Source organism: Callorhinus ursinus, unplaced genomic scaffold (genome assembly GCF_003265705.2).
Source record: "Callorhinus ursinus isolate GAN/ISIS: 27379988/994484 unplaced genomic scaffold, GSC_fseal_2.0 scaffold68, whole genome shotgun sequence".
In the NCBI taxonomy this organism is placed as follows: Eukaryota; Metazoa; Chordata; class Mammalia; order Carnivora; family Otariidae; genus Callorhinus; species Callorhinus ursinus.
The window spans coordinates 5,899,714-5,910,231 of NW_027397130.1; the positions used below are offsets into that span (position 1 = coordinate 5,899,714).

At 45.9% G+C, this 10,518-nt stretch overlaps 1 protein-coding gene across 3 annotated transcripts in view; it reads right to left on the reverse strand.

The window, feature by feature from the left end:
* The window catches only part of TMEM94 (transmembrane protein 94), a 34,166-nt gene extending 26,606 nt beyond the window's left edge, over positions 1-7,560 (reverse strand). For all 3 annotated transcript variants that reach the window (XM_073886079.1, XM_073886082.1, XM_073886078.1), the window contains exon 1: positions 7,421-7,560. The gene's annotated coding sequence lies outside the window, so the exon portion shown is untranslated. The remainder of the gene's footprint in view (positions 1-7,420) is intronic.
* Positions 7,561-10,518: the final 2,958 nt, after the last annotated feature.

The window sequence follows — 10,518 nt, forward strand, 5'->3', positions numbered from 1 at the left end:
TTAATTTTATTTATTTATTTGAGAGAGAGAATGAGAGAGAGAAAGCACATGAGAGGGGGGAGGGTCAGAGGGAGAAGCAGACTCCCCGCTGAGCAGGGAGCCTGATGTGGGACTCGATCCCGGGACTCCAGGATCATGACCTGAGCCAAAGACAGTCGCTCAACCAACTGAGCCACCCAGATGCCCAGGAATGACTTTTAAAAACATATATGTAAGGCCTGTACACTGTTGAAATTCAAGACCTAAATAAATAGATATGCCATGTTCATGGGTTGGAAGACTCAATATTAATATTAAATAAATATTAATCAAATTGAATGCTAACATTTATATTAATATATTCATCCCATAACCCTGAGATCATGACCTGAGCCAAAACCAAGAGTCAGATGCTTAACTCACTGAGCCACCCAGGTGCCCCCAATATCAATACACACCCATTAGAATGATTACAATGAAAAAGACTGACAATATTTAGTGTTGCTGAGGATATGAGCTCATTAATTGTTGGTGGGAATGTCACGTGGTACACCCACTCTGGAAGACATTTTGGCAGTTTCTGATAAAGTTGAGTATCCACTCACTAGATGTCCCAGTAATGAAAACATACTTCCTCAAAAAGAACTGTATACAAATGTTCATGGCATCTTTATTCAAAATAGCCAAAAGCTGGAAACAATCCAAATGTCCACTCACACGTGAATGAACTGTGGTATATCCATACAATGGAATTCTGCCCAGGAACCAAACAGAATGAGGTACTGATACACACAACAATGTGGCTGAATCTTAAAAACATTTGCTGAGTGAAAGGAGCACAAAAGAGCACATAGCATATGATCCCATTTCCATAAAACTTCGAACAGGCAAAATTAATCTATAGTGACAATAAGCAGATGAGGGGTTACCTAGGGGTCGTGGGGAGGGAAAGACTGCAAAGGGCACAGGGGTCTTTTGTTCAATATCTTGATTGTGGGTAGTGGTTACAAGGGTGTATACATTTGCCAAAATTCTTTGAACTATATAGCCAAGTAGGTGCATTTTATCATGTGGAAATAATGCCTCAGTAGGTAGAGTTGATTTCTAAAAAGTAAGGTGGGATCTAAGATCCAACTAAATCAGTTCTACCAACCTCTGAAATGCCTAGCACATGCAAGTCTTGGTGGATAGAAAAGAGAAGGGTTGATGAAGGAAACAGACATTTATCCAGTGCCTACTGTGTGTAATAACTGTATGCATGCACTAAGGGTAAGGAATGGTCCTGTTTTCACAAAAGTATAAAATATGGTCCCTTCACAACAGGGATTTATACCACAGCAGGGTTTTGAAGATTCTGAGAAAATATAACTAATATTCAAGTTGGCATTGAAATACTAAATGAGAATTGCAAACGGGGGTGGGGGAGGCCAGGAATCCCTTCCTAGAAGAGGCCAAGGCCCAGGACACCCGGGTGGTACAGTTGGTTGAGCAGCTGACTCTTGATTTTTGGCTCAGGTCATGATCTCAGGGTTGTGAGATCGAGCTGTGCTTCAGGCTCCATGCTTAGCTTGGAGTCTGCTTGAGATTCTTTCTCCCTCTCCCTTCTGCCCCTCCCCCAGCTCACGCTAAATAAATAAATAAATAATTTTTCAAAAACAACTTTATTAATTCATTTGAGAGAGAGTATGTGAGTAGGAGAGAGAGGTAGAGGGAGAAGCAGGCTCCCCGCTGAGCTGGGAGCTGGATCAGGCCTTGATCCCAGGACCGGAGATCAGGACCTGAGCCGAAGGCAGACGCTTAACCACTGAGCCAGCCAGGCGCCCCTAAATAAATAAAATCTTAAAAAGAAGCAGCAGCAGCAGCCGCCAAGGCCCAAGCAGTGCACTTAGGAAAGCTTCAGAGCGAGAAGAGGGAGAACAACCCCAGCAAGAACTAGAAGTCTCAACCAAGGCACCGAGGAAGAAAAGCATGGAGCCTTTTTGAAAGATGGTGATCTGGGGCGCCCGGGAGGCTCAGTCGGTTAAGAGTCCGACTCTTGATCTCAGCTCAGATCTTGATCTCAGGGCGTGGAACCTGCTAAAAAAAAAAGAAAGATGGTGATCTGATCTGTTCAATTAGAACAGAAGACCTAAGTAAGAGAGAAGAAATGAAGGACGACATCAAGCGGGGAATCAGGAGCCAAAATGCCCAGGTGTACGAAGGCCAAAACAAAGTGACCGTGGGGAGGGGCGCCTGGGTGGCTCAGCCGTTAAGCGTCTGCCTTCGGCTCAGGTCATGATCCCAGGATCCTGGGATTGAGCCCCGCATCAGGCTTCCTGTCCGCGGGAAGTCTGCTTCTCCCTTTCCCAGTCCCCCTGCTTGTGTTCCCTCTCTCGCTGTGTCTCTCTCTGTCAAATAAATAAATAAAATCTTAAAAAAAAACACAAAAACCACAAAGTGACCGTGGGGAGTCACCAAAGGTTTCTGAGATGGTCCCAGTATTTTAAGAGGGTAGAGAATGGATCGCTATCTCTCTGTCAAATAAATAAATAAAATCTTTTAAAAAAATTAAAAATAAAAAAAGAGCTAAGGGGGTGCCCAAGGTTCAGGTTGAGGGTGAGCTGAGGAGTTGGCTGTCCTGCTAATTCCTTCCAACACAACCTTCATTAGCTGTGCTTTCCACCGAAAACATAATGGGGTGGACCGCATTCAGCTGAGTCGCTGTGCCCAAAGGGTACTAACTGATGGACTGATTTCAGCTGGAGGGAGGTTTTTAATAACAAGCCTCAGGGTTCTATCCTTGGTGGCATCCTAATCAATATTTTTTTTAAGATTTTATTTTTTATTTATTTGACAGAGAGAGAGACACAGCCAGAGAGGGAACACAGCAGGAGGAGTGGGAAAGAGAAAAGCAGGCTTCCTGCAGAGCAGGGAGCCCGATGCAGGGCTCAATCCCAGGACCCTGGGATCATGACCTGAGCCAAAGGCAGACGCTTAACGACTGAGCCACCCAGGCGCCCCAAGCGATATCTTTTACATAATTGGAGCTGTATAGAAAAATGGAACAGGCTGCCCTGAGTGGCAATGAGCTCCCCAGCACTAGAGGGATCCAAGCAGAGGCTGGGAAATTATGGAGATAATAAATACATCAGGTAGCAAATAAGAGACAACCTTTTATGACGTCCTCTAACCCTGAGAGACAAGGAGATCAAGAAATCCAGCAACTTCTACACATGAAAAGATGCTCAGTTCCACTTATAATAAGAGACGTCCACATTAGACTACCCCGAGAGAACAAAGTTTGGAAGGCCTTCAGCACCGACTTCAAGGCTTATAAAGCCACAGTAATTAAGGCAATGTGGTATTGACTTGGTAATAGAAAATCCAAAAATAGATCAGATATATATGGTCAATCGATTTTTGAGAAGGCTGCAAAGGCAGTTCGATGGAGAAAAGGTAGTCTTTTCAACAGACTGCACTGGAAAAATTGAACATTCAGATTTAAAAAAAACTTGGAAATACAGCTTTGCACTATATACAAAAATTAACTAACAATGGATCCTACACCTAAATGTAAAACTATAAGATAGGAGAAAATCTTGGTGACTTTGGTTTAGATTTCTTAAATATCCAAAGCACAACCCACAAAAAAAACTATTAAGTTGGAACTGAGTGGCTGGAGACAAGAGTGGGAGGGGAGAAATTTGACTGTACATATTTTTGTACCTTTTGATTTTCAAACCATGTGAATGTATCAAATGTATCTTTAGAAAGTTAGCAACCTCTCACTTCTGGATATATGCCCAGATGAAGTGAAAACAGGGACTCCAACAATTATTTGTACCCCCATGTGCATAGCAGCATTATTCACAATAGCCAAAAGGTGGGAGCAACCCAAGTGTCCATCAGTAGATGAATGGATAAATAAAATGTGGTCCACACGTACAATGGAATATTACTCCACCTTAAAAAGGAAGAATATTCTGCTATATGCTACGACACGGATAAACCTTAATGACCTTACACAAGGACAAATGTTGTGGGATTCCTGTTATTTGAGGTGCCTGGAGTAAGCAAACTTATACAGACAGCAAGTAGAATGGTGGTTTCCAGGGACTGGGGGCAGGAGGGGAGATGAGGATGTAGTGTTAATGGGGACAGAGTTTCAGTTTGGGCAGATGAGAAAGTTCTGGAGATGGATGGAGCGGATGGTTAAACAACAGTGTCAATATACTTCATGCCACTGAATCGGTTAAAACAGTCGATTTTATGTTATGTATATTTTTCTACAATAACAAAAAAATCACTAACTTCTGATTTTGCAATTCGCTGTGGTTTATGTTACTAAGCAATATTCCCCCCTTTAAGGATATAGATGCTCTTTTAAACACACCTTTGATTTTCTCTCCAGTGTGTATCTTTTCCAAGTATCTCCCGATATTTTTCTGTTCACCTCCCTACTAATGGATATTGCTATCACGCATCTCTTTCTCAAAAGGATCCTGAAATTAAGAAGACTGGGATCATATAATTACACTAAGATTTCTGGTTTCCCAAAGGCCGCTGTAAGCCCTGAAAGGGTCTCCTTCCTTTGGCACCCCCGGCTCCCCCACCACTTGGGTCTCCAGGGCTAGGGAAACCCAAAGCAATCAGTGTGAGATGGGCCCAGCTTGAGACAGGCATCCTGGCGGGTTGAAATCTGGCCCTTACCCTACTTGCCGTGCCATGTGACCAATACTGTTTACTCCTGTCTCAGCAGCCACAGGCAAAGCTTATTATTACACAAACCCCTGATCATCAAACCACACATTCTGGCTGGCGGGTCAGTTCCAGAAGAAAAAAACATTCCTGCTATAGCTCTGGCCTACCCTTTAGTTCACCTGTGCTACTAGAAACAAATCCAGGCGTGGAAACGAGGGTTCAAACAATGTTTTTAAAAGAGCCTAGCTTTTAGGTAAAGAAAGACACTCTCAAGGAAACAACAGTGACACAATAACAAGATAAAAAATATTGACACACATTTACCAGTGGAGACGTGCCAACCATGACCTAGAACCTTCTCACTTGAACACCAGGAATGGATTTAGAGGCTTTGGGTCTTTCCAACTCAGACTGTTTGTAAGAGCTCACCCTCCACTCACCAGTTAAGGTTCAAGAAAGCCTCCGGTATAGGTAGTATTTACACTAGCGCTCCTCTCCCTCCCTAGAAATTGCTTCCCGAAGCCAATGTTAGGGAAAGAGCAGTGGGGAAGAACCAAAGGATCGTGACCTTCACTTCTCATTAGTCCGGCAGGAGTTAAGCTTTCCAAAAGGCTGATTCTCAACACTTGGACCTGGCACTCCCTAGCAACTCCTCAAAATAGAAATGTGAAGGGCTTTCTGTTTTCTTCCATCTCACTGCCCAGCCCTGGCTCTCCCTGTCTAATCTTCTGATGTCGTGTCACCACAAAAACAAGAGGCAGGGTAGGGGTGGGGGGAAGTTCAAGGGCAGTTAACTCTCAATTATTTGGCAACTGATTATCAAGCGGATGGTTTGTACTTCACCTCCCTAGTGAAGGAACTGTTCTGTGGTGTCCACCAGTTTCTCTATTTGAAGTTCTAACAAAAAGAACCAGTGAACAAGGAAGTTAAAGCTAACACAGCAGCTAAAATAAGACTACAGAGAATTTGTGGATTTTATTTGAACGTGCTGCCCCTGTTCCAGGGTTAATAATAGGCTACATTCTGATGTGTTCTGATCTGTAGAGTGATTTGCACACTTTTTTATTCCATGGGCCATTTTTATTTGATTCTAGATGAGAACCTTACCTGTGTCATTGTATAATAAAAAAAATTAAAACTACCTGTTAGAATACTAAGATCAGCCCTTCTTTTGCCAAGATTATCATAAAGACATACCAGAGTGGCACTTCTTCCTTCCGCGGTTCTCAAGCTTTTTCTGCCTCCACACTGTTCTTATACAAAACCCATCCCCATTAATAACACTACAACATTATAATTGTTCCCCCCAAAAAACGGAGGAAGAGGCTACCTTGCTTAGACTCCTTGCCTTCCTGCCCTCTCAAGTGATAATCATTGAAATCATTTCACCCCAAAATATATAGAAAGACCACAATAAATATTAATACAAGAAATCAGTCAGGGAATACCTGCTCGTTACTTACAAATAATGAATGCAAAAATGTATTAAGAACCTAGTAAGTGCTATCCCCCGTTCTCTATCTACCTAGAGATAGAGATCCTCCACATACTATCTCTAATGAAGCCATCACTCTGCAAGAAGCTCAGAGAAGTTAAGGAACTTGATTTCTCAATCACACCTAGAAAACAACTGATCTGGTGAACAAAGAACTTAAGAATCTAGACTTCAAAGTTCCAATCCTGACTCCAGGTGACCCTGGCCTTGCCCCTTTGCCTCTCCCAAAAGTTACTCTCCACCTTTATAAAATAAAAACGTGAAAACTCCTCCCTCCCCACTTCCACCGTCTAAGAGTACCGGGGGAATGACTGAAGTATGTCGCTGAAGCTGAGTGTGTTGGACAAAGCATGAGAAAACTCTCATCTCCTCCGATGCAAAAATCACAGGCTTGAAAGGAAAACTAGATTCAGTACAAAGCTCCCTCCTTTTTTCCCCTAGAGCCACACAAAAACTCGGAAGAGAGGGTGGGATGCAGCAGCACGTGACCAAATCAACGAACACGCCAAAGTGCAGCCTGTGGTTCCACACCAATGAAAGAAGGGCAGGGTTTCCCTGGCATCTGGCACCCGGCAGGGGCTCACATCGTGGCACGCGAGGGACTGCGAGACTGGACTTCAGGGGTGTGCGGCAGGGGAAGGAGGGCACAGCGCACAGCACGGCAGTCGGTTTGCAAGATGGCAAGTATGTTCCTATAGTTGCTTCTAAGGAGTCTTTAAACGTTTCTGGAAAGACGGAAAGAAGAAAAAAAAAAAAAAAAAGGGCAGGGCACGCTCCAGCTGCACGGTCACCACTCTGGGTTAAGGCCCTTCGGCTCCATCCGCCCGGACACCGGACGCGGTCAGCACGAGGGCCCGGGCAGCAGCTGAGAGCGCGCTCAAGGGGCACAACGGTCTGAACTGGGGCCGGGGGTGCGGGTCCCCGAGGCCCCTAAATACGCTGGGCGTCGGCGTTGGAAGCGCCCTGAGCCAGGGCCCAGACACCACGAGACAGGGACAGGGATTCATTGTTGGCAGGAGGCTTCGATCTGACGCGGGACCCCCAAAGGGCCAAGCGAGGACCGAGGACAAGTGTGAGCACCTGGGGAAAGGAAACGGCCAGGAGCTGGAGGCAAGAGCCCGTCCCTTGACTCCCCCTTCGAAGAGATCCCCCGAGGCCAATTCTTGGGTGCAGACCCCAGACTCCTCTCTTTGGCCAAGAATCCAGGGGGCGTGAAGGCCGAGCCCCACGCCCCCTTGCTTCCCTGCTCCCCTTGCTTCGGGCCACGGGCCTTCTCGTACTTACCGGGGCCCGGGGGTCTGTCTTCCTCGCCCGCGTCCTCTTCCCTCCCTGCCCCCTCCTCACTTCGCGTCCCCTCCTCCAGGGGCCGCGGCCATGTCCGTTGCTGGCAACGCTAAAGGGGCTTGCCGCCCTTCTCGGACAACCCGGACGCCGCTAGCAGGCTAAAGTTCTGGACGCCGATTGGTGGAAATCCGAGACGGTGGAGATTCCTGGCTTCTTATTGGCTCTGGGGAGCGCTAGACTGTAGCTGAAACAGTCCCTCTGGGAGCCTGGCGGAATTAAGGGCCGAGTGATACCGGCGGGAGAGTAGGGACCCACTGTCCATCCATGGGTGTGTTGCTCTGGCTTTTTCAGGTGCAGAGGTCCTGACTAGAGGCGAGGGCAACGGCTTCCACCTCAATTACTTTTCCTACGTATATCCTAAAAAGATAGAGCCCCGCCCAAGTGATTTTTCTTTTTAAAATCAGCCCTTTTGTAGAACGCCACTATCTCCTACTTCTTCTAAGCTCCCCCCTTGTTGCTGTGAACAAATGTCTAGAGACACCTAGCTCAGAGACCTCGGAGAGAGTCCCTCAGAGGCTAATACTGCAACCAACCCAAAACTGGAGAACCTAAGGCAATACTTCAGTTTTCCCTTCAGCTCAGCTGTATTCTGAAGGGAAAAACAAGTTAAAAAAAATTTTTTCCCCCCTAGATAATTAAAGAAATCGCTTGGGAGAGCTCTCTTGGGAAAACAATGCGAGCCTGTGTCAGTATTTACTTCAGTTTTCCCAGAGATGGAAATCTGGAGACTTGGTTTTTTGTGTCTTGTATTTCAATCTGTTTATAAAATCGGAAGAGGGTCATGGCTGGCCCTGGGAAGTAAGAGCCCCTTTCCCCTATTAATGAATTTAATTATGTAATTAAAATCTCTCTTCTCAGCTGAACAGGAAGACATTTTGGTACCTAATCTTGTGTGTTTCAACTGTTTTAGCAGTTGCTTAAAACAGTGATAGAATCATGTTACCCTTCTGCACACAAAAATCTGCAGTTTATCTTTGCAAATAGATGTCTATCTATACAAAGAGATCTCTGTATCCTTCTGCCTGACATTCAAAGTCCCTCATAAATCAACTCAAATATATGTTTCCAGGCTAATTCCCCACAGGCCAAACTCTTCCTGCGGCCACATAGGTTGACCATCTCCTAAATGCATCTGGAACCCTCCCACCTCTGCTCTTTTGCCCAAGAGGTTCCTACCCTTTGAAGATTCCTTCCTACCAATAAAGCCAACCTTCAAATACACGCCCATCCTGTAAATTCACCTCCAACGCTCCCTGCCTCAAAGACTTCCCTGACTTTTAGTCATCGAAATTCTCTCTCTCTCCCATGCTGTGCCTCTTTGTGTCTCCATTGCTACCCATACAAAAGTAATGCTTTGTACGGTATTATTTTTGTAAGACCTGAAGCACCCTAAAGGCAGCTGGCTTATCCTGGCAGTCCTCACAGCACCTTACTCAGAGCCTGTACCCGGTAAATGTTTGCTGAATTGAATTAGCCAATTGCCTGTGCCTTATGTCTTTCCACTTCATCCCAGAAGGTTTACATGGCTACATTTGGAAGGTGAACAAATGTAACATAGTCATCCTGCCCTGCTCCACCCTGTACCCCAGTCATCTCTGGCCACACTTGTTTCTCCGCTCCACTGTATTTTATGAATATCACTCAACAAACTTAAACTGTGTGCCTACCAGTTTCACAGTCCTTCACCCTCTGACCATCCCCTCTGTCAGTACCCCCAGGCATAAAACTTTGCCAAAGAAGTAAATCAAATCAAGCCAAAACATGCCAGTGCACCCCGTCTCAGTTCACCCTGGCAAGACTTTTTGCAGCTTTGAGGTCCCTGTGACCATGTCTTGATGGCTGTCTAGTGATACCAGGCAACTGTACCAGACCTTCATTTTTCTGGAGCCTCCTCTGTCTCTGTACCAAAATAACCTCAAGGCGAGGGGCGCCTGGGTGGCTCAGTCAGGTAAACAGCCAACTCTTGATTTCGGCTCAGATCATGATCTCAGGGTCGTGGGATCAATCCTCACTTTGGGCTCTGCGCTCAGTGTGGAGTCTGCTTGAGATTCTCTCTCTCCATCTCCGACTGCCCCTCCCTCTGCTCTCTCTCTCTCTCTCTCTCCAATAAATAAATCTTAAAAAATAGTAATAAACGATGCAGAAACCAAGGCCTTCCAGTGGAGATTTCTCATCTACTTCTATTTCTTCCTCAACATTCCTCCAAAAAAGACAGACCCCTCTTCCGTTCCCCATCTGTATCCTCTGTCCCTTCCCCTACCCCAGCCTCACATGCTATCTCCCATCCCCAGGCCTCAGTTTATCCTGTTCACTGGGCCTGAAATGCCTCTCACGTCCTTTCTTCCTGGCTAACTCCCTATCATCCTTGATGATGATGATCCTCTCTGTTTGCTCCTCATTCCCTCAGACAACAGTATCACTTCACTTACCACATTGTTTTCTGTCTTTGACAGGAAGATAATGAGGCATTAGTGTCAACTATATACACTTCAATTTAAGGGGCCCCTGGTTGGCGCAGTCAGTTAAGCATCCGACTCTTGATTTTGGCTCAGGTCATGATCTCAGGGTCATGGGATTGAGCCCTGTGATGGGCTCCGTGCTCAGCGTGGAGTCTGCTTGACATTCTCCCTCTCCCTCTGCCCCCCACCAAATAAATAAAATATCTTTTTTAAAGATTTTATTTATTTATTCATGAGAGACAGAGAGAGAGAGAGAAGCAGAGGGAGAAGCAGGCTCCCAAGGAACAGGGAGCCCGATGCGGGACTCGATCCCAGGACCCTGGGATCATGACCTGAGCCGGAGGCAGACGCTTAACCATCTGAGCCACCCAGGTGCCCCTAAATAAAATATTTTTAAAAAATAAAAATAGGGATGCCTGGGTGGCTCAATCAGTTGAGCGTCTGCCTTTGGCTTAGGTCATGATCTCAGGGTCCTGGGATTGAGCCTTGTATCGGGCTCCCCGCTCAACGGGGAGTCTGCTTGTCTCCCTCTACCCCTCCCCTCTGCTTGTGCTCTCTCTC